This window comes from Microcebus murinus, chromosome 13 (assembly GCF_040939455.1).
Source record: "Microcebus murinus isolate Inina chromosome 13, M.murinus_Inina_mat1.0, whole genome shotgun sequence".
NCBI classification, from domain to species: domain Eukaryota; kingdom Metazoa; phylum Chordata; class Mammalia; order Primates; family Cheirogaleidae; genus Microcebus; species Microcebus murinus.
Window position 1 is genome coordinate 24,376,353 of NC_134116.1, and position 21,682 is coordinate 24,398,034.

General features: G+C 35.8%; 1 protein-coding gene and 1 pseudogene across 1 annotated transcript in view; both read right to left on the reverse strand.

The window, feature by feature from the left end:
• GPC5 (glypican 5) overlaps positions 1–21,682 on the reverse strand; it is a 1,282,273-nt gene that overhangs the window by 1,080,914 nt on the left and 179,677 nt on the right. The window lies entirely within an intron of this gene.
• Positions 1,022–5,587, reverse strand: LOC142874962 (Y-box-binding protein 1 pseudogene; annotated as a pseudogene).

Sequence of the window (21,682 nt, forward strand, 5' to 3'; positions counted from 1 at the left end):
TGGTATATTCAGTTTTCTTCTAGGAGTATTATTGATTATGTTTATGTTGCATGCTGTGTTTCCTATGTCATAAATCTTTTTAGTCTGTATAGTTTTATTAACTCTCTTATTCCTAAGCATGTATGGTATTGTTCACTCTATTTTTTATTTGCTTCTACAGGGTTTTATTGATTTTTTGCATACTCAAAGAAAAATAGTTTTTCTTTTTCTATCCTTTCTATTTCACTTTTATTGTATGACTTGAGGTTAGTATTTCTCTTTGCCTACTTTATTTTTTTTTATTTTTTATTTTCTTCTTTTTTTTTTAAAGCATAAAGTTCTTTTTTGGGTCATTGACTGAAATTGTTCCTCAGAGTACAGTTTTTGCTAACTCTCCTTTATGATGTCTTCAAAATGGTTTGTAATTTGCAATTTCTGTTTTGATCCATAGTTATTAATTATTAATACTTATTAAAATTTAATAGTGTGGTTTTTAATTTCTAATAGCAGAGGAGATTGGGTCTCCATATTTATTATTAACTTTATTTTATTATGATATAAAAGGTAACTTGTAAATTTTAAATTTTCTACCTTATTTACTAGAGTTCCTCATAGCCAAATATATGGTTAATTATGAATATTTCATGGATGTATAAAACAATATGTTCTATTTAAAAGTGTAAATTTCTATACATAGATTTTACATGGTGGTTATTGAGATCATATGTTCATATCATATCATATCCATGTTCTCAATTATTTTTTTACTAGATCTAATTCCAAAATAGGCAAAGTAATAAAATATTTCCCACTATAATTGTATTTTTTATCAAGTTCTCCTTTCAGCTTTAAGAGTTCTTTCAATGGTTTTTTAACAGCTACGTTGTTTAGTATATTCTCATCTGTGACAACTATGTTTTGAAAAGTAGGCATTTTGTTATTACATAACATCTCTCTACATATTGGTAAATGCTTTTGACTATTTTGTCTGATAATCTCATCACTCTTGTGCTTTTCATAAAGAGCATATAATTGGGATAGATTTTTTTTTTTTAATTATTTAAGACCTTTATTAACAGGTGCTTGCAGTTTGTTGACTTTTTTCAAAAAATCAAGTTTGTGAACTTTTATTACAAATTAAAAATGAAGTTCTTAAAAATCTCAACTTGACCAGATATGAAACAATTTAAAAACCTTTAAAGGCATAGAGAAAAACCAGGCTTTTTTTAAAAAACACGTTTGTTATTACCAAAAAAGACATCTTTAGGTAAAAATAATAAAAACCCCATGCTGCATAGATAATGCAGATAGTTCTAGTTATCTGGTCAACGGGCAAAAAGCAAGCACTTAAGGTCTTCAGTTCCAATCTTTTCTTCATTTCTTATTGCTGGAATTTCATATTCATTTCTTGTTGGATGACTAAACCGGACGATGGTAGAGATGGTAAGCCGGCATTTACTCAGCCCCGCCCTGCTCAGCCTCGGGAGCGGACAAATTCTCAGCTGGTGGATCGGCTGCTTTTGTCTCTTTGCCATCTTGTGGTTTAGGGTTTTCTGGGCGTCTGCGTCGGTAATTGAAGTTGCGGCGGTACCGACGTTGAGGCGGCTGCTGACCTTGGGTCTCATCTCCTTGATTCTCTTTATCCTCTTCATTGCCGTCCTCTCTGGGCTGTCTTTGGCGAGGAGGGCCCCTGCGGAATCGTGGTCTATAACCCCGATACATATTCTGTCTTACTGGTGGTCTACCTTGTTCTCCTGCACCCTGGTTGTCAGCACCCTCCATCACTTCTCCCTGTACAGGAGGGTTGGAATACTGTGGTCGACGCCCATAGGGCCTCCGCATGTAGTAAGGTGGGAACCTTCGCCTGCGGCAGGGCCGGCGTTGTTGGGCCTGGCCTTCAGGAGCACTCTCCGATCCCTCATTCTTTTCCCCACTCTCACTGTTCTGGTAATTTTGCTGGTAATTGCGTGGAGGACCCCTGCGACGTGGATAGCGTCTATAATGGTTACGGTCTGCTGCATATTTACTGCCTTGAACTGGAATTCCACCAGGGCCTGTAACATTTGCTGCCTCCGCACCCTTTTCTCCTTCAACAACATCAAACTCCACAGTCTCTCCATCTCCTACACTGCGAAGGTACTTCCTGGGGTTATTCTTCTTTATGGCAGTCTGGTGTACAAATACATCTTCCTTGGTGTCATTCCTGTTGATGAAACCATATCCGTTTCTTACATTGAACCATTTTACTGTCCCCAAAACCTTCGTTGCGATGACCTTCTTGTCCCCGCCGGCAGGCGGCAGCGCTGAGGGCGGGGGCGGCGGGGGGGGGGGGGGGGGGCGGCGGGCGGCTGCTGGGTCTCGGCCTCGCTGCTCATAGTTGCGGTGATGGTGACTGGGGCCGGCTGCGGCAGCTGCGGCTCCTCCCGATGTGTGATGGTAACTAGGCCGGCGGCGGCGGTGGGGCTGCACAGGGCACTCTGGGGTCCGCTCTCCGCTCCCGCTACCGATCGAACTTGGGATAGATTTTTGACAGTCTCTAGCTTTTCATAGAATACTGAATTCAGCCTGTTCACATTTATTGTAACAAATTATACAGTTATTTTTATTGAGTTGTTTTATTTTATGTTTTCCTTTAAAATTTAATTTTTATTCCTCTTCCAACATTTTACTGATCTGGTCAAAGTGCTAATCATTCATTCTCTTTTGTGCATTTGTTTGCTCCTTGTTGATCTGAAAATTCTACTCTACTTTTCCATTCTGTTAGTTTATTTTCCCTTTAATATCACTAGCAAATAAATATTTCTCAATTATTAAAAAAAATGAGTCTTTGTATCTGTTGGAACAATATATTTCCTGCTGCTTCCTATATTCCATCACCATCAAACGTTTATAATATGCTTATTTATTTCTCATACTATCTCACCCAGATTAGACATTTGGAGCATCTGCTGTCTGCTCCCCATTATCCACTTTTTATAAAAAGACAAAAGATGGTCCCATGAACATGAGACAAAGATGGTCCCATGTTGAGGTCTCTAATCTGGAAAACTATTATTTTCTTGGAGTTTATTTTCAAGCATTTATTCCTCATGAGGTACAAAGATAATATACTTGTGAATCATTAAATAGCCACAATACCTTTATTCAATACAACATTAATGTAACAGGTGAATTCTATGTTAGCCAGGTATTGGACTCTTGATTGTGATACAGCACTTTTCTCTCCATAATCTATAACTGTCTTTCAAACTTTCTCAAATCTCAGTGTTGCAAATGGGAATCACAATCTCTTTCATCCTTTTCTATTTTCAAAGTATATCCTTTCAATCTACAACCTTGTATGGTGCTTCTTAATACTGAAAGTTCAGGAATTTTACCAGGATTTACTGATATATATGTATTTTTTCCTCCATCATGAGCTCATGGAGATTTTAAATCTACAGCTTCAAGAACTCAGCTCAGGGATATTTTTGTCCATATTTTTAAAAAATTTATTACTTCACTTCTATCTAAAATTTTTTCATCTTTTATAATTCCTAATATTCACATCTTAAGTCTTTTGAATTTACCCTCCAACTTTCTTTTCTTTGTCTTCAAAATTGTCAACACTTTACATTTTTGTTCAGTGTTTTACTTCTACTGTGTTCTCCTAACCATTAATTCTGTTCTCAACTTGGCCATCCTCTTTTTCAATTCATCTAGACTGAATATTTTAATTTTTTCTTTTAATTTCAAGAGGTCTTTGGGGTACTTTTCTTTCTGCCTATATAATTTTTACTTAAAACACTTATTCAGAGAAATAGTTAGAGATAGAAAGAGTTGTAATAGAGTGAGTGAGTCCATGATAGCATTTCTATCATCTAGCATTGACTAAGGGCTGCCACTTTGGACTATTCTGATTGCTGTTCTTCTCTGTACTCTGAATCCCCTCCTATGCTGATCATCTTTTTCCTTCACCTTTTTGTAGGCTTCAGGGCATGTAAACAGCAGCCAGAGTATAGAGCTGGAGTGTAGGAGCCACAGAGATCCCTGAACACATGGGTCATTTTTTGCCATTTGGAAAATCACTATCTTGTTTAGGTGCCTGGAAGAAAATTATTTGCTGGTCTCCTTAGTTGTAAAAGTTGACAAAGACTGGAGAAGTGTTAAGTAATTTAACAAAGGTCTCACAGATAGTGCAGGGAACAGCTACGATGAGAACCAGACTTTTGTCCTTTTAATATTTTTTTATAAAGCTGCCATACTTTTCTCTATCATATCCACTTTTATATTTGTTGCATTTAGAGGGTGTCAATTACAAAGAACACATTTTCTTTATTTATATTAATGTAATTAGCATTACCTCTTCAACTAGAAAGGAAAATTTGGTGTGCTTTGGCTTAGCAAGGGACTACTTTGGGATGTGAGGAGGTGAGAGGAGGGACTACTTCCGAGAGACAAGAGCTGTGAGCTGTGGAGAGGAGAGAGTTGCAGGAAGACCCCATGGAGAGTTAACTGAACACACTAACATGTTAGTAGAACTCCAGAGGACAGCAGGGAAGCCCAGCTACTGTCACTACAGTGTGTGTGCATGAGGTGGGGTGGCATGAGGAAGGTGATTATATGTACCTTAAGCTATGCTAACCTCTCTCCACTCTTGAGGGAAAGGGGGAGCAGCAACAGAGGTGGAGGTGTCAGACATGGCTAGGCTCTTCTTCCCTCTCCTTTTCTCTGGGGTGTATGACTCATACCCGGACCACTCAAGCTCAGGTGATCCACTACTCCAAGTGCTGCCTAAAAGCACAAAAGCATTTCATGCCAGACACAGCTGCTGGAAGATCCCATAGCTCACATGCTGCTGTTCAGCAAATCAGCTTTCTTGACTTAGTTTTAACACCAGGTCAGAGATGATTTCTGTTTCTTATATGCCTAAGAAAATAATTCATTCTATCCATGTTTGCAGTTTTTCATAACCATTTGTGAATATTATAAACCAGGAAAAAAGTCAGAATCCTAAACCACAATCTCCTAACAAAAACCAACACATTCAGTGTACTGCCTAACATATGAAAACCCCTAAAAAACCTTTACTTACTTTTAATTACCAATGCTACCTCTATATCTTATGGAGAAACCAGACACTTATACACATGATTGCTCATGGCAGACAAAATACTAAATAATGGAAGCCTGATAAATTATGGCACACCAGTATGGTAAGGCACCATTCCCCAATTAAAGGAACGTTTAATTAGTTGAGAAAATACAAAGCACGGAAAGATCCACAGGTTCAATTATATTCTACTCTCTTCTAGGTTGACTCCATCTCAAGCAGACACTCCTCTACTGATGGCAAGATGTCTGTCAGCAACTACAGGCTTTCCTTCTACTCTGTCAAACACAACCATGGAGACAGAGCTTTGCTATTCCAACAATTCTGGAATAAAAATCCTGAAATGTATCTCATTAGCCCTAAGGTGTCTCGCTGTCACTGAATCAAAGTAGATGAGCTGGACCAGGTTTAATCACATGTCCACAGCATCTAGTATTGATGTCAACCTCACCTGAGCCACATGGACAGAGCATGAGGATGGGAAATGAGCGTACTATTGTGAAGTGCAAGGGACATGGGTGCGAGGCAGGCAAATACAACAGATGTCAATTTTCAATATGTCAGGGACTTCTAATTTTTAAGGAAAATGGAAAAAAAATATATCAGCCTAGAGAAACTTCTTATTAGACAAACTATATGCTTTATGTTTTTGTTTGTTTTCATTCAAACCCCCTCCTAATAATACAATAAGATAGTAAGACATGAAATTAAGTAGAGAGATCTGGACTGCTTCCTCACATATAATAATAGAAGAATCTTTAGAGTTGTTGCAATGCTGGACATAGACGATTCTTGCTATGAGCATCTCTGATGCAGTAATCCTTTGGTCCCAGACCTAATATTGGCCTGGAGATTCCCCAGAAATGCCCAAGTATAAAATTTTAATAATACAAATTTTGAGGAATATATTGTCTGTCCTCTGGCAACTCAGCAGACCATCACAGACCATTTTTAGGATCTCATATACTAAAATCCTCAAAGCAAACTAAGGTTTTACAGACCAATAACCATGCTCAATAGCCACATATATATGAGGCCACTTTCAACCTCTAGACCAATTTCATCAGCATCAGCTACAAATAATTCTAAACATTAAGTGATAAAACAGGCTCAGTGGCAAAAAGGCCTGTAAGATAAGGAAAAGTCTACAGGGCATGGCAGCCAGCACAGTCAAACATGCCATAGCAAAAAAGCATACTTTTAGAGGGCAGAGGGATTGTGAATAACTAAGACCATCTTATTTTATGGAGATGTCAATGTGAACAAAGGAAAATAATGGTGCACTGGAGAGAGAAGCAGAACAGAATGTCTCCATTTGATGGTGGTAACTAGAAGTTGTAGTCTTCCCAGATGCCCAAAGAAAAAATAATTAGAGGTTGCTTTGTCATTTTATCAAAACTCTCACCCATTGAGACACATGATATTCACACTATCGTTTTGAAACATAAATGTAATAAAACAATAAAAGCCCATAGACTCATGTTCATTTCATAATCATATTATTCTATTTATGTTAATGCCTATCTTTAGGGTAGCTCTTCCTATTTACAACTTAAATTCTCTGAAATAGTTCCATGTAAGAGTACAGATAAATTAAATGATGTTTTTAGAAATGAATGATGAGATCTGATGATGGTTAAAGCATGATTTGGGCTAGAAGTTAGAAGCAATAGCATAGGAAAGATGGAAGGGAAGAAATCAAGTATTTATTATGCACCTACTGACTCAGGCACTAAACTAGCCATTGTATATCTGTTTTCTCAGTCCTTCTGATAACCCCCTTTGACATATTAGCTTTACCAATTTTCTCTTTAATAATAAAATTGAGATCAAGAGAAATAACTCACTGAAGAGTTGATGGTAGATTTGATGGCCATGTATGAATCAGTACAATTTGAACACAGAAATAAATTCCATGCACATAAGCCCCTAAATATTAAATACACATATGTGTGTATTTATGTTAATGCACATGTATAAATACACACCACTGGTGAAAAAGCAGATTAGAAAAGAAAACATACAGGGATCAACTTAGTCTTGCCTCTCTGTTGCAGAAAAACTTCAAAGAACAATAGCCATAAGGATGAATCAGTAGTATTTCACACATTCTTTGAAAGATCAGCACATTATTATCTCGATTGTGCAATTTGTGTGTGTGTGACATTCACAGGTCCTAAATTTTTCTCCAGTTAAATTATGGCATGACTCTCCACAGGTCTGAATCACTTGTTGAGAATAAAGTGATACTTGAGTCAAGAGCTGTGGAACCAATTAAAATCCTTCCCAGCAATGGAAAGTAAATATAAAGCCTCTGACTTGTGTCAGACCAAGGCAAATTCTAATGAAATGTGGAGAAAGTTGGAAAAGCATACTCTAATTTTAGCAGCTAAAGTCAACAGCGGCTGTGGTGAGCCTTCAAATCAAGATAAATTATAGTGGTTTGCACTTGTTGTATAGGAGTCGGAGGTACACTTTACACAGTATTAAATTAACAAATGAATGGATCTTAGTCATGTTTTCAAAAGAATTAAAAATCCTTCATTTAAAAATGTAGTTGACATAGTGAAGGTAATTAACCTTTTCTAAATTAAATTTTTTGAAATGTTTAACAGTTGATTTTGTTCTTTCAAAATGATAAAGTTCATATTTAATTTCTTCTTGTACTCAGTTATCTATAATATTCCTAGGATATTAGGTCAAGTTTTTTTTTTTTTCTGAAGTAGGTTAATTCTCTCTTTCTCATATTCATCCAATCTTAAAAACAGTAACTAAAACTCTACTAGGAAAAAAATGCCAAATTTCCTCTCTTATTTTCTATAATTATGATAATAATAGTCAATTTTATTTGTTTTTTACTATATGCCAGTTACTTTACTGTGCACTTTATAAAGATTATGAGGATTATTTCATTTAATATTAAAACCCTGTAAATAAGGTATGAGTGTCATTCCCATTTTTAAAATGAGGCTGTGTGTAGTGGCTCATGCCTGTAATCCCAGCACTTTGGGAGGATGAGGTAGGAGGATCACTTGAGTGCAGGAGCTTGAGGTTATAGTGAGCTATGAGTGGGCCACTACACTCCAGGCTGGGTGGCAGAACAAGAGACTCTGTCTCTAAATAAAATGAATATATAAATAAATAAATAAATAAATAAATAAATAAATAAATAAATAAATAAGACTGACAACACTTCAGTAATTTGCCTATTGCCTAGTACCACACAGCTAGCGTCAGCAGAGCTAGGCTTAGACTCTAGGCAACAATGACTTCAGAACTTCAACAATGAAGCACAATAACAATGTCGGTTTTTGTTTTGTTTTTTAAAAACCTATGTTATTAAAAGTTTTAGTCAAGGTCTTGTAGCTGCTCTGAGGACCCAAAAGCTTACTAGAAATTTCTGGGTAACTAACACTCATTCTAATTCTGCAGTCCTCATTGGAGGAAAGCACTTGAACCAGGCTGTGTACACAAGAGGGAGATGAATAGTGGTCATGCCTGAGTGGACTCTACCCAAGCAGAACTACTTCAGTTAAACTGGTGCCAAGAGATAGCCAGACCAGCCTATGTACAGAAATGTCACATGAATATAAACCTGGATTTGGAAGGGGGCAATTGAACTTCCAGAAGATCTGATGTGACTTTCACTCAGTTAGAAAATAATGGCCAAGACTGTCCTTGACCCAATAGCTTGTATTTCCATGTCTCTCCTGTAGAAGTAGTGAATCTCTCTGTTTTGTAAGCAGGTTGCACTGGCTACTTTCTAAATTCTTTAAATGTGTAAGTTGGTTTTGATTCACCAAGCTAATGTCTGTGTCTAATGTCTCCATTAATCTGAACCTCTAGGACAGGGTTTGACAAATTATAGCCTGTGGACCAAATTTAGCCTGTTTATGTACAACCTACAAGCTAAGAAAGAATTTTACTCTTTTCAATGGGTGGAGAAAAAAAACAAAAAGGAGAAGAATATTTTGTGACATGAAATTTATATGAAATTCAACCTTCAGTATGTAAATAAATTTTATTGGAAATCACCCATTCCAATTTGTTTGTGTATCGTCTACGGTTGTTTTCTCACTACAAGGGCAGGGTTGAGTAGTTTCAATAGAAACTAGATGGCTTGTAAAGTCTAAAATATTTACTATCTTTTTGTCATTTACAGACACAATTTTCAGACTGTTGGTCTAGAGTGTAAGCTCCACTTCTAAAATGCAAGCTCCATGCTGGCAAGACTTTTCCTGCTTTGCTCACTTCTTTATCCTTAGCATCTAAAAAGAAGCATTCAAATAAATTTATTCTGGAGGAAGGGAGGGAGGGATGGAAGGAGGAAGAAAGGGAGGGCGTGAGAGATCTGTTAACAAACCAATCATACCTATGAAAATTATATGGAAGGATTTGTTGTCAAGTGTCTAATTTTAGAGTATACCTTAGCATCCTATTCAAGCCTTTTTGCAGCTGACTTTACTACTACTTCTTAACCTCTACTTCTTCCTAACAGCTACAGACACCACTTATATCCATCCATTACCTAACCATGCCATGCTATGCCGTGTTCACTTTTTTCTCCTTTAATATCCTTTCACCACCCAGACTCTCTGCCGGATGAAATGCTATTCATCCTTAAAAGCCAAAATTCAATACAATCTTCTCTACATGGTCTTCACTAGCCTATGCAGAATAGATTGCTTCCTTCTCTTCACTCAGGCATAGCCACATTGAGTCAATAAGCTCAACATGTTATAATTATGTTTAAGTAATTTGATTTTTAATACAATTATGAGTACCTCAAAAACAAAATATGATGATATTTAAATGATCACTGTACCCAACCCTGACATGTAACAGGCATTCAATAACTATTTGGTAAACAAATCAATATACAGCCAATACTCCAGTGGGTTTACACTAAAAAGATCCAACCAGTTGATGTGACTTGACCATACTCCTCTATTTTAATAAAACCTCTTGCGAAATAAAATTGTATTATCATTTTAAGCAAAAAAACTGAACTCCTCCCAAAAAAAATGTTTTGTGCAAAGATAGTAGCATCAGAATCAGTATTAAATCTCCCAAGGTGACAACTGAAAGGAGATTATTATTCACCTCTTGAACAAATTCTGACATGCTTGTTAAAAAGCAATACTCAATATAATATACAGAGAAATTACCTAAAGTACCAAAATTAAATCAATCATAATACTAATATTCTAAATCTATATAGCACTTTATAAAACGTTGCTTAAAAGGAAAAATTTTAAATTACTAGCAATTAAATATACGATGTGTTATTTTCAGTGCTATAAGAGAACAGTTTTATATCTAGGGATTAACAAAATTGTTGTGTTTAAATGCTTAAAATGACACTGAAATCAGAGACATTGGCAGCGATAAACAATTAAATTCAGCAGGGAAAATTACAAGCCATAAAAATCTGTAATGAACATGAGATAACCAGGTAGATACAGTAGAAGAGAAATTGAATTATCATTTTTAATGAGATAATCTGCATTTAGTAGTATTATTTTAATTCCCAGGCTCTCTAAGGCTTTCTCATAGTTCATCAACCCGTGGTTCATAGACATCTTTGTAGGAAACACTGGGAAGCTCCCTTAAATCCTATGTTTCTAAGCTTCATGGATACTATTTCTAAAGTCATTGTACCAAGGTTTGAAAAAGTGTATCTTTAAGTAGCTCATAAAAGTTCTTCGTCTTTAAAATGAAATTGATTTGGTAGAAGTCTTTATTGTTAGGGTTCTGAGCTTCATAATAAATCAAGAATAAGCAATTAATAATCATACAAAGTAAATTGCTTGTCCAGAGGCTGTGTCCACTCTCTTCTGAGGTAATATAAGGCCCCTTGCTATAGGATTCTGTAATTTATTAGAAAATTAATGCAAGTTCTTTTTATAAAACTTTTTTATCTTTACCAATATCTGTCAATATGATTACTGGATTGTTTTTAGTAATATTTAAATCAATTTTTCTTGGATTTTCTAAGCTTCAAATCTTAATAATAAACCTGATACTCAAACTAACCAGTTCTTCCTTAACGTATTCTTGAAGTCTACCAATTAAAGGCATTTGAAACTGTCCTAACAGCATTTAAAAACAAAAAGGAGAAAAAGTGATTAGGAATGAACATGTTAAGATGGATTATTCACTGATATTTTTCATCAAAGCTTGTTGAGTTACTCTGAAAAAATAAGAAATGTATTCCGTAAAGGGGAATTAACATTGATACAGGGAAACTCTCTGTGCTAATTTTGGAGAGAGAGACTTTCAGAAAGCATTGTGCAGTAGAAATCTTGCAGATGGGAAAGTCCTATGAACTCCCATCACATACTATCATCGTGACCTCTCTGAACTTATGGTAACTGTCAATTCACCTGCCTGTAGCTCAAACCACAACATAGACTCTGTTAGTTCTTCAGTATATGGCTTCTCCTTTCTTTCCATAGGTTTTTCAGCTCATCATTTGGTCAAGCAAAATAAAGACTTCATTTGGGTCTCCCTTGATACTAGGTGTGGCAAATGTGATTGTTTTTTTCTGGCCGATAGGTTATGGGTGGAAGTGGCATGTGCAACTTCTAAGTCACATTTTGACTTAAAGAGAAGCATAGTTTTCTCTAACTTTCCTCCTTCTCTTAACTGGTATGTGGACATATGGACATGAATTAAACTATCTTGTGCCATATACACAAGTCCAATACCCTAGGCATATGAGATGGTAAACAGAAAGAGCTTGTATTCTTTGAACTACTTAAGTAGACTCTATGAGAGAAATAAATGTATATGTTAGCTGTACTGAACCTTTCTCTAAGTTAAAATACCCTATTGTGCTGTCTTTACATTCCCAGAGCCTCACTGTAGATCATGGTGGGTCAGTCTATGAGTATTTTATTAATGGAAGGACATCTAGAGATTTAAGATGTTGAGATAGATAAATATATGACTAGATGGATGGTGCATGAACAGCTAGAAGGATAGATATGAAAAAGAAATGGACACTGAAGAGAAAAGATATGAGTATCAACCTAAAAAAATTTGCCTGCCTAGATTTCAGACCTACCTAATTTTAGGCTTTCAGAAATATCTTAACTCAGATTAAGAAGACTTAAAGACAGGAATGTCTTAACTCTTCATGATGTGGTATTATAAACATTGGTCACACGCTTCTCAATCTCCATCTTCTACTGGTCCCTCAGTACTGCACAGAAGTTTTCTATTTCCATAGTCTGTTTTCTCTTATATTTTTCTCTTTACTCTCAGCAGTTGACCTTAATCCTTATTTCACACAGAAATTAGAGGCTCTCATACCAGACTTCTTCAGTTTCCTGATACCAAACTGACAAAAGAACACACAATTTTCCTTTCAATTGTCAATTTTCCCTTCATGTTACGCAGAATAGATGTCACCTCTTCAGTGCCACAGTTGTGGAAATAATTTCTAAGCCCAGATTTTCTTTGACTAAATCTCCCACTCAACTCTCAAACCTCTGTAAACTGGTTCTGCTCCCACCATTCATCTGAAACTGGTCTTACCAAGATGACTACATCCAGCATGTCTGTTTCAGCTCTTATTTAAAATTTCATTGGCATATGACATAGATATCTACTCATTCCTGTTTGAAGCATCATCTTCCACCGGTTTTGGACACCACACCTTCAAGGTCTTGTTTACCTCTAAGACACTCCCTCTCTTTCAGTCTCCTTTATCTGCTCCTCTTCCTGGCTTATAGTTTAAATGTTAGTGGACGTCAAGATTCAGCCCTGTCTTCTGCATCAACACAATGTCTGGGTCACCTCATCCACTCCTTTATTTTTAGTAACCATGAATATGTTGATCATTCCTACTAAAATGTTTCCAATTATATATAGCTCATACATCCTAATCCATTATTTTCAAAACGTATTAGACATTTCAATGTCATGGTTTAAACGTGCTGCAGGTTCAGTATGCTGAGGGTGATTTTTCATGTTCCCTATCACATTTTCCTCCTCCTCTTATAGTTCTGTGAAGTTTTGCAATAAAATATTTCTAAAAATCTTCCATTTTCCAGATTTTAGGATTTTAGAATCACATAGATTTCCTAATATCTCTTTCCTGAGTGTCAGGTAAATTGGAGATATTAGTAATATTATATGTTTAGTAGGGTGTATTTACCTTTGACAGAAGGTGTATTCACCTTCTGATTGAATCTACGCAACCCTATATCAGGTAAGGTTATTATTTCCATTTTATAGATGAAAAAAGTGAGGTTTATAGAGAGTAAATGATTTTCCAAAGTACCGCAGTTAATATGTGGTGTATCCGAGATTGAAAGCTGGAGTGTCTCCATCCAAAGCCCAATGTGTACTATAACACTTGCCATTCTGCACTGTAATTCCCTGTCCACATAATTCACCAATTAAGGACAGATGTTTCAAGAGGGTACGGTTGCTATAAATATCCTTATTATTTTTGTTATACTCATTACTAATATATTAAGGAAAATCGCCAATATATAGTCATTCAAATATTTTATAAATATTAACAAATAAAACAAATTGCAATGAGATGTGATCAGCTTAATATGTAAGAATGTTACAAATATCTTATTATATTGGTCCACATTTGTCTTCCCTTTTTTACTCTAACAGAAGAGGTGATTATGTTTGGAATGCTCTAATATCACAGGGTTTTGTTTATTTTAATCCATGAGTATCACCACTCACTAACACCTTAGATTCCCTTTTATGTTGGAAGATTTTAGTTTTATCTTTGGACTCTTTATATAGTTAGGTAGAGTGTATACTTTTCCTTCTTTATATTTGCTCTGTAGAATCTGTGTAATTGTGGCATGCAGAGTGTTGATGATGTTACATAAAAGGTGAGGAGAGGTTTAACTGATGCAAAATTTAGAGAAATCTAACAGACTTGTACTTTTGGATGTCCTACTACATTTAAAATGCAACATTGCCTAGCCTTTGATGATGGCAGGTTTTACTATAATTAAATAAATTTATTATAGTAATTAAATGTATTAATTGAATTTAATTAATTTCAATTTAATATGCTAATTAAAATTTATTATATTCATTAATATATGAAGAGTTTGTAGAATAAAATCTGGCACATAGTGAGGGCTATATAAGTGTAATCTATCATTCATATTATCACAGTCACCTGGGGAAACTTTTATCATTTATGAAAAGGGATAGGCATGTCCCAGCCAATCAAGACTCATTTATCTCTTGTTTAGTATTCCCCACCATTATATGAAAGAAATAGCAAGTTTCCAAAGTTGGAAAAAAAATACAACTGGAGGTAAAATGACTAAATAACAGGTTGGCTGCTGTTGTCAATGCAAGAGTGCAAATGATTTGAACACATCTTGGTAGGTATGACTATAGAGCTCAGAGACCATTAATGTGTAAGAAGGGATCATAGTGTGTTTCAGCTAAAGGTAGTACAAGAAAATCCAGGCAGGTGGACAGTCAGAAGCATAGAGGCCTACCAGTGTCCAGGTGCATGTCTCATCAAGAAGGATAATAAAGCAGCAGGGGAGCTGGCAGCAAATAGTATGCAGGTGATCTGGCCAAGGTGATGATGGGTGTCAGGTTTGTCAAGAAATATGAATCAAGACTGTAGTCATACGGACTGCAGGGATTCTGGTGACAGTCTCACAGTTTTTGAGGAATTAGAAGACCTGGTAAACAACCAAACTATGGATTTAGGCACATTAGAATAATATAGGTACCCATGAACTGAAACTGGAACAAAAACCAGAAGCTAAGTCCTAGGGAATGATGAAAAACCTTGATTGTATTTGAAGATCAAAGAAGAGCCACCAGCAGGCTGCTTTTATGATGAACTAATGGATGAGAAGGTGCTTTAAAATTTCCCTAACTGGAGAAAAGACTGGACCGAGAATCTGATCCAAGGGTAAGTTTGGAGGTGAAAAATTGAACCCAGCTAGGACAGCTGAAGGGACTTGGTGACTGAGAGAAAAGCAGGCTACACATTTTATCATTTTAAATCATGACCTTGGGCAAAGAACATTGTTGTCATATAAGCCTAATAGCCTTGACCGCTCAGAGAGTTGTTATAAGAAATTCATACAGCAAAGATGTTTCATAATTGCTTAGCAAAGAATTTTTATATTCTTTTACCTGTTTTCATTTGTTGAATCTCCTAATCTACATATCTCTAAAATCTTTAGGCTATCATTTAAAAACCCTATGTCATATGCACTCATTAAGGAAGCAATTTGGTTAACTAATGTCATTATATTACCGAACATTCTAACTAATCTGACAAATTTTTCATAACCACCCAGTGGGATCCAGACTCCCTGGTAATTTCTAACACACATGCTGATAGAGAGAAAAAACAAATCTTATCAACACTGTCACTTTTAAAACCTCATTTGCTGGAAAGTGGAATTAAGATCATTTTCCTTTACAAAATCTACCCTTTATCTTGATGCAAAATCTTAGATGACACAACATTTAAGCAATCTCCCAATCCCCAAATGTAAAATGCTCTATTGGCAAGAATGCTTCCAACATAACAATCCCTCCTCGCTTTTTGGAACATTAAACAAAAAGATAGAAATACCTAAAGTGCTAATATTCTTTTAATTTAGAAATTTACCCTTAATCACACTTATTTTAGCTTCAGGATGCTACTTAGTAATAGCATATTAAAAAAAATCACAGATGACTAAATTTCCTGAAGAATTAAATGAAATCAACAAAAAAGTAAAGCTAAACTTGCAGCAAGATGATTTGGAAAATGAAAGCAACCAGGAGATGAGAATTTCGGACTCAGAGCCATACTCACTGGTGAATTCCTGATGGGATGCTGACATAGCCATAAAAGTGCTGTCACGTTCAAAGAACATGACGCCTTTTTTAACAGCCTATCCGTTTGTTCACCACTACTCAAAATGAAAATTATAAGAATAAAATGAACCTGACATTTATGGAATGTGATAAAATGAAGTATGAAGAAGAAAAATTTACAGTAATAAAGAATACTATATTCAGAGGGAAAACAGAAAACAAAAACAAAAAACCCAAGCAAGCCAAAAATTCTTTTGATTACTGTTTTCCAGAATGATCAAAATTTGATGAAATTCATATTTATGGGGTATAAAAATAGAATTTGGTTTCGGCAATTAGACATGTAAAGATTTTATAATCAATTCATAATGTCTTTCTACTGCTCTGACATAATTAAGATGCATCCACTGTCATTAACTGAATATAAAATAAAAACTGATGATTATGCCAAATAGTGCTTTTGTAATAAATCTTTGCTCACTTGATAATATTCACCATCAGCTGACACCACACATGGTACACTGAAAGTACTCAAGAAATAATTGCTGAATGCCTCAGCAAATTAATTGCACATAATGAATGCATACAAATAGGCGTACAAGAGGGCAGATTCCTGAATGGCATTAGCCAAACCATCTCTTCCCCCTTTCACTTGCAATTCTCAGGTACAGTGTACCAAGAATGCAACATCCTGAAGTAAGGAGAACTGTCTGGAACAGCCCAGACTTTTGCCCACATCCCTCCACAGGATACCCTGCAATGCTTCAGCCCAATGAGAAATGTTTTCCATGGGCTATAAAAACCCAGGGTAAAATGCTTTAGAGGTTTCTCAGCTGCAGTGCAAAGTGGGATAGGCACAGACAAGACTCCGTCCACCCTGGGCAGCCTTCCTGAGCCTTGGGGAATTTGGGGAATTTGGGGTTTGCCATGGATCATAGACCTCTGTTTCTGTTTATCCTCACTGCCTGTGAGTAATACATTTGCTTAGCCTGGCATCTTGTGTGAATGTTCTGCCTCATCTGTCTGACTCAGACTGTGGTAATTGGGTTTGTGCAAAACCTGCCAGATCTAGGGACCTGAGCAGAAATCGGTGAGCCGTTTAGAGCTGTCCTCTAGGATTGATACCGGTGCACAATGTGTTCCCCTCTCAAGGACTGATGTTCATAGATGATGAACAAGGTGTGGCTTGGAAGAATTTTTTATAAACAAGCAAACCTCCTCTAATAATTTTTTTTAAAAAGATTCTTCATGTTGAAATTAAAATAGAGAGGACCCAGCATATAGTCTGTATTCAGGAAATGATTTCTATTCGATGCATTATTTTTAATACAGAAAATAAAGATACAGATATTGTTTTATATAAAAATGGATAATCAGAAGTTCTGGGAAACATTTTAGCTCATTTGAGCTTGTGGTTTACAAAATATAAATTTTGCATGAAGGATATGCAGAACTTCAGAATTCAATGTGAAGATGAGAAAGGTGGATGACCACAGAAGACATGGACCAATAAAGACATGTTTGGTTTAGTTCAACTATTGTTGTTAATCAGTATACAACAGGGATTAAGATATTTATTTATAATATTGCTTACCAAGGACTACTTATTTTTTCATAGACAATATCAACAACAATAATAATATTATATGGGCAGATTATGCTTTTGCCTGATTAATAGCCCTTCATTTAGGGTGACGGAATTCACTTCCCCAATTCCATGATCCCACCTCCTCACCACAGGAATAGGCATTTGACCCAGCGCTGGCCAATCCATAGAATACCATTCCTTTGACAATGTAAATTGTTCCAATTATGAGCAAGTCATTCACAGTGGATTAAGATGTAGACATATTTTAATACAACAGTTATTAAATAGTTATTTTTCTAACAAGTAGGTTAGCTGCATGACTATGGGAATGTGGCTGCCATCCTCCCTGACATTTGGAGAGATATTCAATCTATGTTACAAAGTCAACAAACATTAGGGAATGGGAGAGAAATGAGGAAAGAAAGAAGGAAGGGAAGGGGGAAATGGTGGAAAGAGAGAGAGAAATATATATATATATATCATGAATAGATCAAGTCCTGGTACTATTAGTACTTCCTGAGCCTTGGCTATCTGTTTTTCTGCCTTTGATTCTAAAGAACTTAACTAAATTAATTCCCTTTCAGCTCTATGACCCAATGCAATCCCTTCTGTGCTTAAGGGAATTGGAGTTGAGTTTCTTTTACTCGCAACTGAAAGAATAAAACTGAACAACTTCAGCTGTTCCATGCATTTATTAATCACTAGGTTGTCACATCTTCCCCATTACTGCTCTTTAGCTTTAACATTTGTGGAACCAATTTTCTGTATAAAATTTCCTCTTTTTGAAATAGTTAGCATAGTTTCTGTTTTCCTGTCTGGACCCCAGCTGATACAGTGCCTGACTGGGGCTTGGGAAAGAGGTCTTAGAGACAGACATTTTTAGAATCATCAGTATCTCACGGTAACTGTAGCTACTGAGATGGATGACATTCCTCAGCAAGAGCATGGAAAATACGGTTCAGAAGGTGAGAGCATTTTAAAACAGCCAGATGAATGTGTGCTAGCTGATGGAACACAGGTTTACTTAATCTTGAATACAAGTTGACTTTGGCCTAAAGAATGTCTAAAACAGTAGGCAGAAAACTTTAATAAAATATCACATGGACCTGATCATAATATATACTAAGGCCTTTGGTGGCAATGTCCAGTAAGAAGAGAAAGATAAAACTGAGTGAGACTGAGATTGTGATAATTCATCTGGTTTGACCTCATGCCACCCTGTATACATCCCTGGGTATTATTGCTCGTGTGTAAAAAGGGTTAAATAATAACACTCTCACAAGATACACTGACACAGTGCAGGTGACATTATGTATGAGAAGTGCCACATTTATGATAAATGATCAGCATAAAGCATCTCCTACTATTATTGATGATGTTATAACATGAAAAAGACTAGCACCAGATTACCTAACCTATTCTAATGTTTTCTCTATCCATACATTATATATATATATACATATATATATAACTAATATGCATTAGTTTTTAATTAATAACAAACTTTACAACATGATAAATATAAGAAGAGCCTAAAATAAACAAATAACCAAAATCCTGGGGATAAACTAAGTTTGCTGCCAAATGAACTGTTTTTGATCTCTGCCTCTTGTACTGTTTTTGGCTGTTTCACAGCTCTATCTCATTTGCTCTCTGTGCCAGTTTATTCCAAGGTGCTGTCAAAGAGAAGCTAATTGATCATGTTAACATCCTCCTACCACTGCCGGTTCTGAGAGCTTTAGCCACTGGCATCCAATATGATACAGTATTTGAATCTCATTAGAATCAAAATTACACGGCCTGTTAATTCCAGAGACCTGGCTCTGTTAACTAGCATCGTGGCAGCAGAATCTCTTCAACAAATTATTTACCTCACTTAATATGCCTGTAAGATTGATCTTCCACAATCACCAACTCCCTTGTGATTAGAGATTGCTGTTCTAATCTAAATTTTATACCTGGATGGCATACACCTACAACATCACCACACTGCATTTGACATTTTATTAATAATCTGATTAAATCATTCTAAGTGAAATCTTTCCTTGGACACAAACAAACATTAAATAAACAAGTTTTACTGTCAGTTTCCATATTTATGATTAAAGAGGAAAGCAAACACACAGGATTGATGTTTAATCATTAACATCAAATAACACTGAAACCAGCTCAGACAATCCTGATTTGGAACTTTCTAAATCTTACTAAGCAAAACTAAATATAACTCAAATTTAGAAAACATCAATTCTCTTTCACCCTACATCTGTTCAGTGAAACATTTTTTCTCAGCTCACCACTCCAAGCCCCTTAACAGCACTAGATAACTGCAGTTATTTAACATGATACAAGCTGCTTTCTGTGTACAGGCTTCTTCTGAAATTAGGTCTAGTCCCTTCATAACATGTCTAAGTGCTACAGCTGCAGTCATAAAGCACCCACAAGGAACAAATAAGTGTGCGAGTGTATATTATGGTTCTATCTGCAACAACCTGTATATAATACATGCAAGACGCTAAGCATCACACAATAGCCTAGAGTCATAGGAAATGTTATGAAGATTTTAAAATACTGTACAAAGCATTTTGAAAATGAGATCAATTCTCTTTCCTATTCTCTAATGGCAGGAACAAATTCTCCTCTTGTTTACTATTGTACTCTAGCCCTAGCATTTGTAAGAACATAATGGATCCCACATAAATGACTGTGTAATAATCAATGAGTTTCCTAGAAGTTATTACACCTTACCACCTTACTATCATCTACCTCACACCAGTCACTTGAGAAAATTGTTTTATAATGACTTATCATTTCTTGAAGAAAAAATCATTTAAAAACAATTCAATTTGTTTAGTAATATTAAGATATGAAAATTTTCCATATAGTAGTGCTACAATAAATGTATTATTTAGGGATAATTCTCGGTGAACTAAAAATGTTCTTCTTCAAAAGAATTTCGGAAAATCATCATTACTTAGGAACTTAGAAAAAAAATTCTAAGGCAATATTAAATATTATTTCTGACTCTGCTTTCTTGCTCCTAGTTACTTCCTCCACCTGGGAATGAATTAAAGGTCCATCCCTTAATTTATTATATGCTTTTAGGATACAGATTTTAGGAAATGTGAACTATAGATGTCTCTGTGTGGTTGTCTTTGGGGAAAAACTTTCCACTGTCCTAAAGGGTGGCCATGAATACAAAACAACACTTACAACAACTAAGGATCCTATCTTGGAATAAGCTAAGAAAATGAACCTTTTGTTTATGTAATTATGCTGCTTTCTACTAAAACATTTGCTTAAATTTAGATATAGGACAGAAATAAAATGTGTTTATTTCATTTATTCCTCAATCCAGAAGAGTATTTGGTGAGCTGCTATTATAACCTGTGTACTGCAGTTGAGTCCTGCTGGATATGGGAGAAGGAAAGTTCCCTTGTTTTCATTGCCATCCTTTTCCACTATGACAGGTAAAGCACATCAGGCAGGGAGGAGCTCTTTCCCCAACACATGTAAAAGCTATGTGGCAAGGGTAAATTATTGAGTTGGCTTGACAAAAAAATAATTTTATCAAATTCCAAAATCTGATAAGAATTCTAGGATTTATGAAATTATGGCTTCAGCAAACACCTCACCCAACCACAGATTTGACACTTTTCTCAGAGCCAACATTTGTCAACATTTCAGGGTATGCCTGTGATTTTCAGTTCTGTATGCTTGACATCATTACTGCCATGGTAAAATAGAACTCTATTTACTACTTGTTTGACATTTCAAATATTTCATCAGAAGATTTAATTAATTAAAAATAAGGAATAAATGACTCCTTAAAAAGAGAATATGGCCCTTCAATATCAAAATTATATATCTAACCAGCCTGTTTTTACCAATTAGATCATATTAACCTTTACATAAAAATTTCAGTAAATTCAGCAATAAAATCATCTTGTCCTTAGCAGCCTTCAAAAATACCTCTTCAGCCATAGTATAACAGCAAGACCTGCTGAGAGTTTTGTGACCACTTCTGCTGCTCCCTGTGGACTGCATCCTGATGTTCATCACTTGCTAATACCATGAGATAGATGTGCACTTCTGAGCCATGAATCAATGAGCTCACCAGGCCATTGCTGCTCATGACTGAAGGCATTCCTTTTACAGAAGCCCTGTAGCAAAGCTGCTTGAACCAGGGCATCACAACA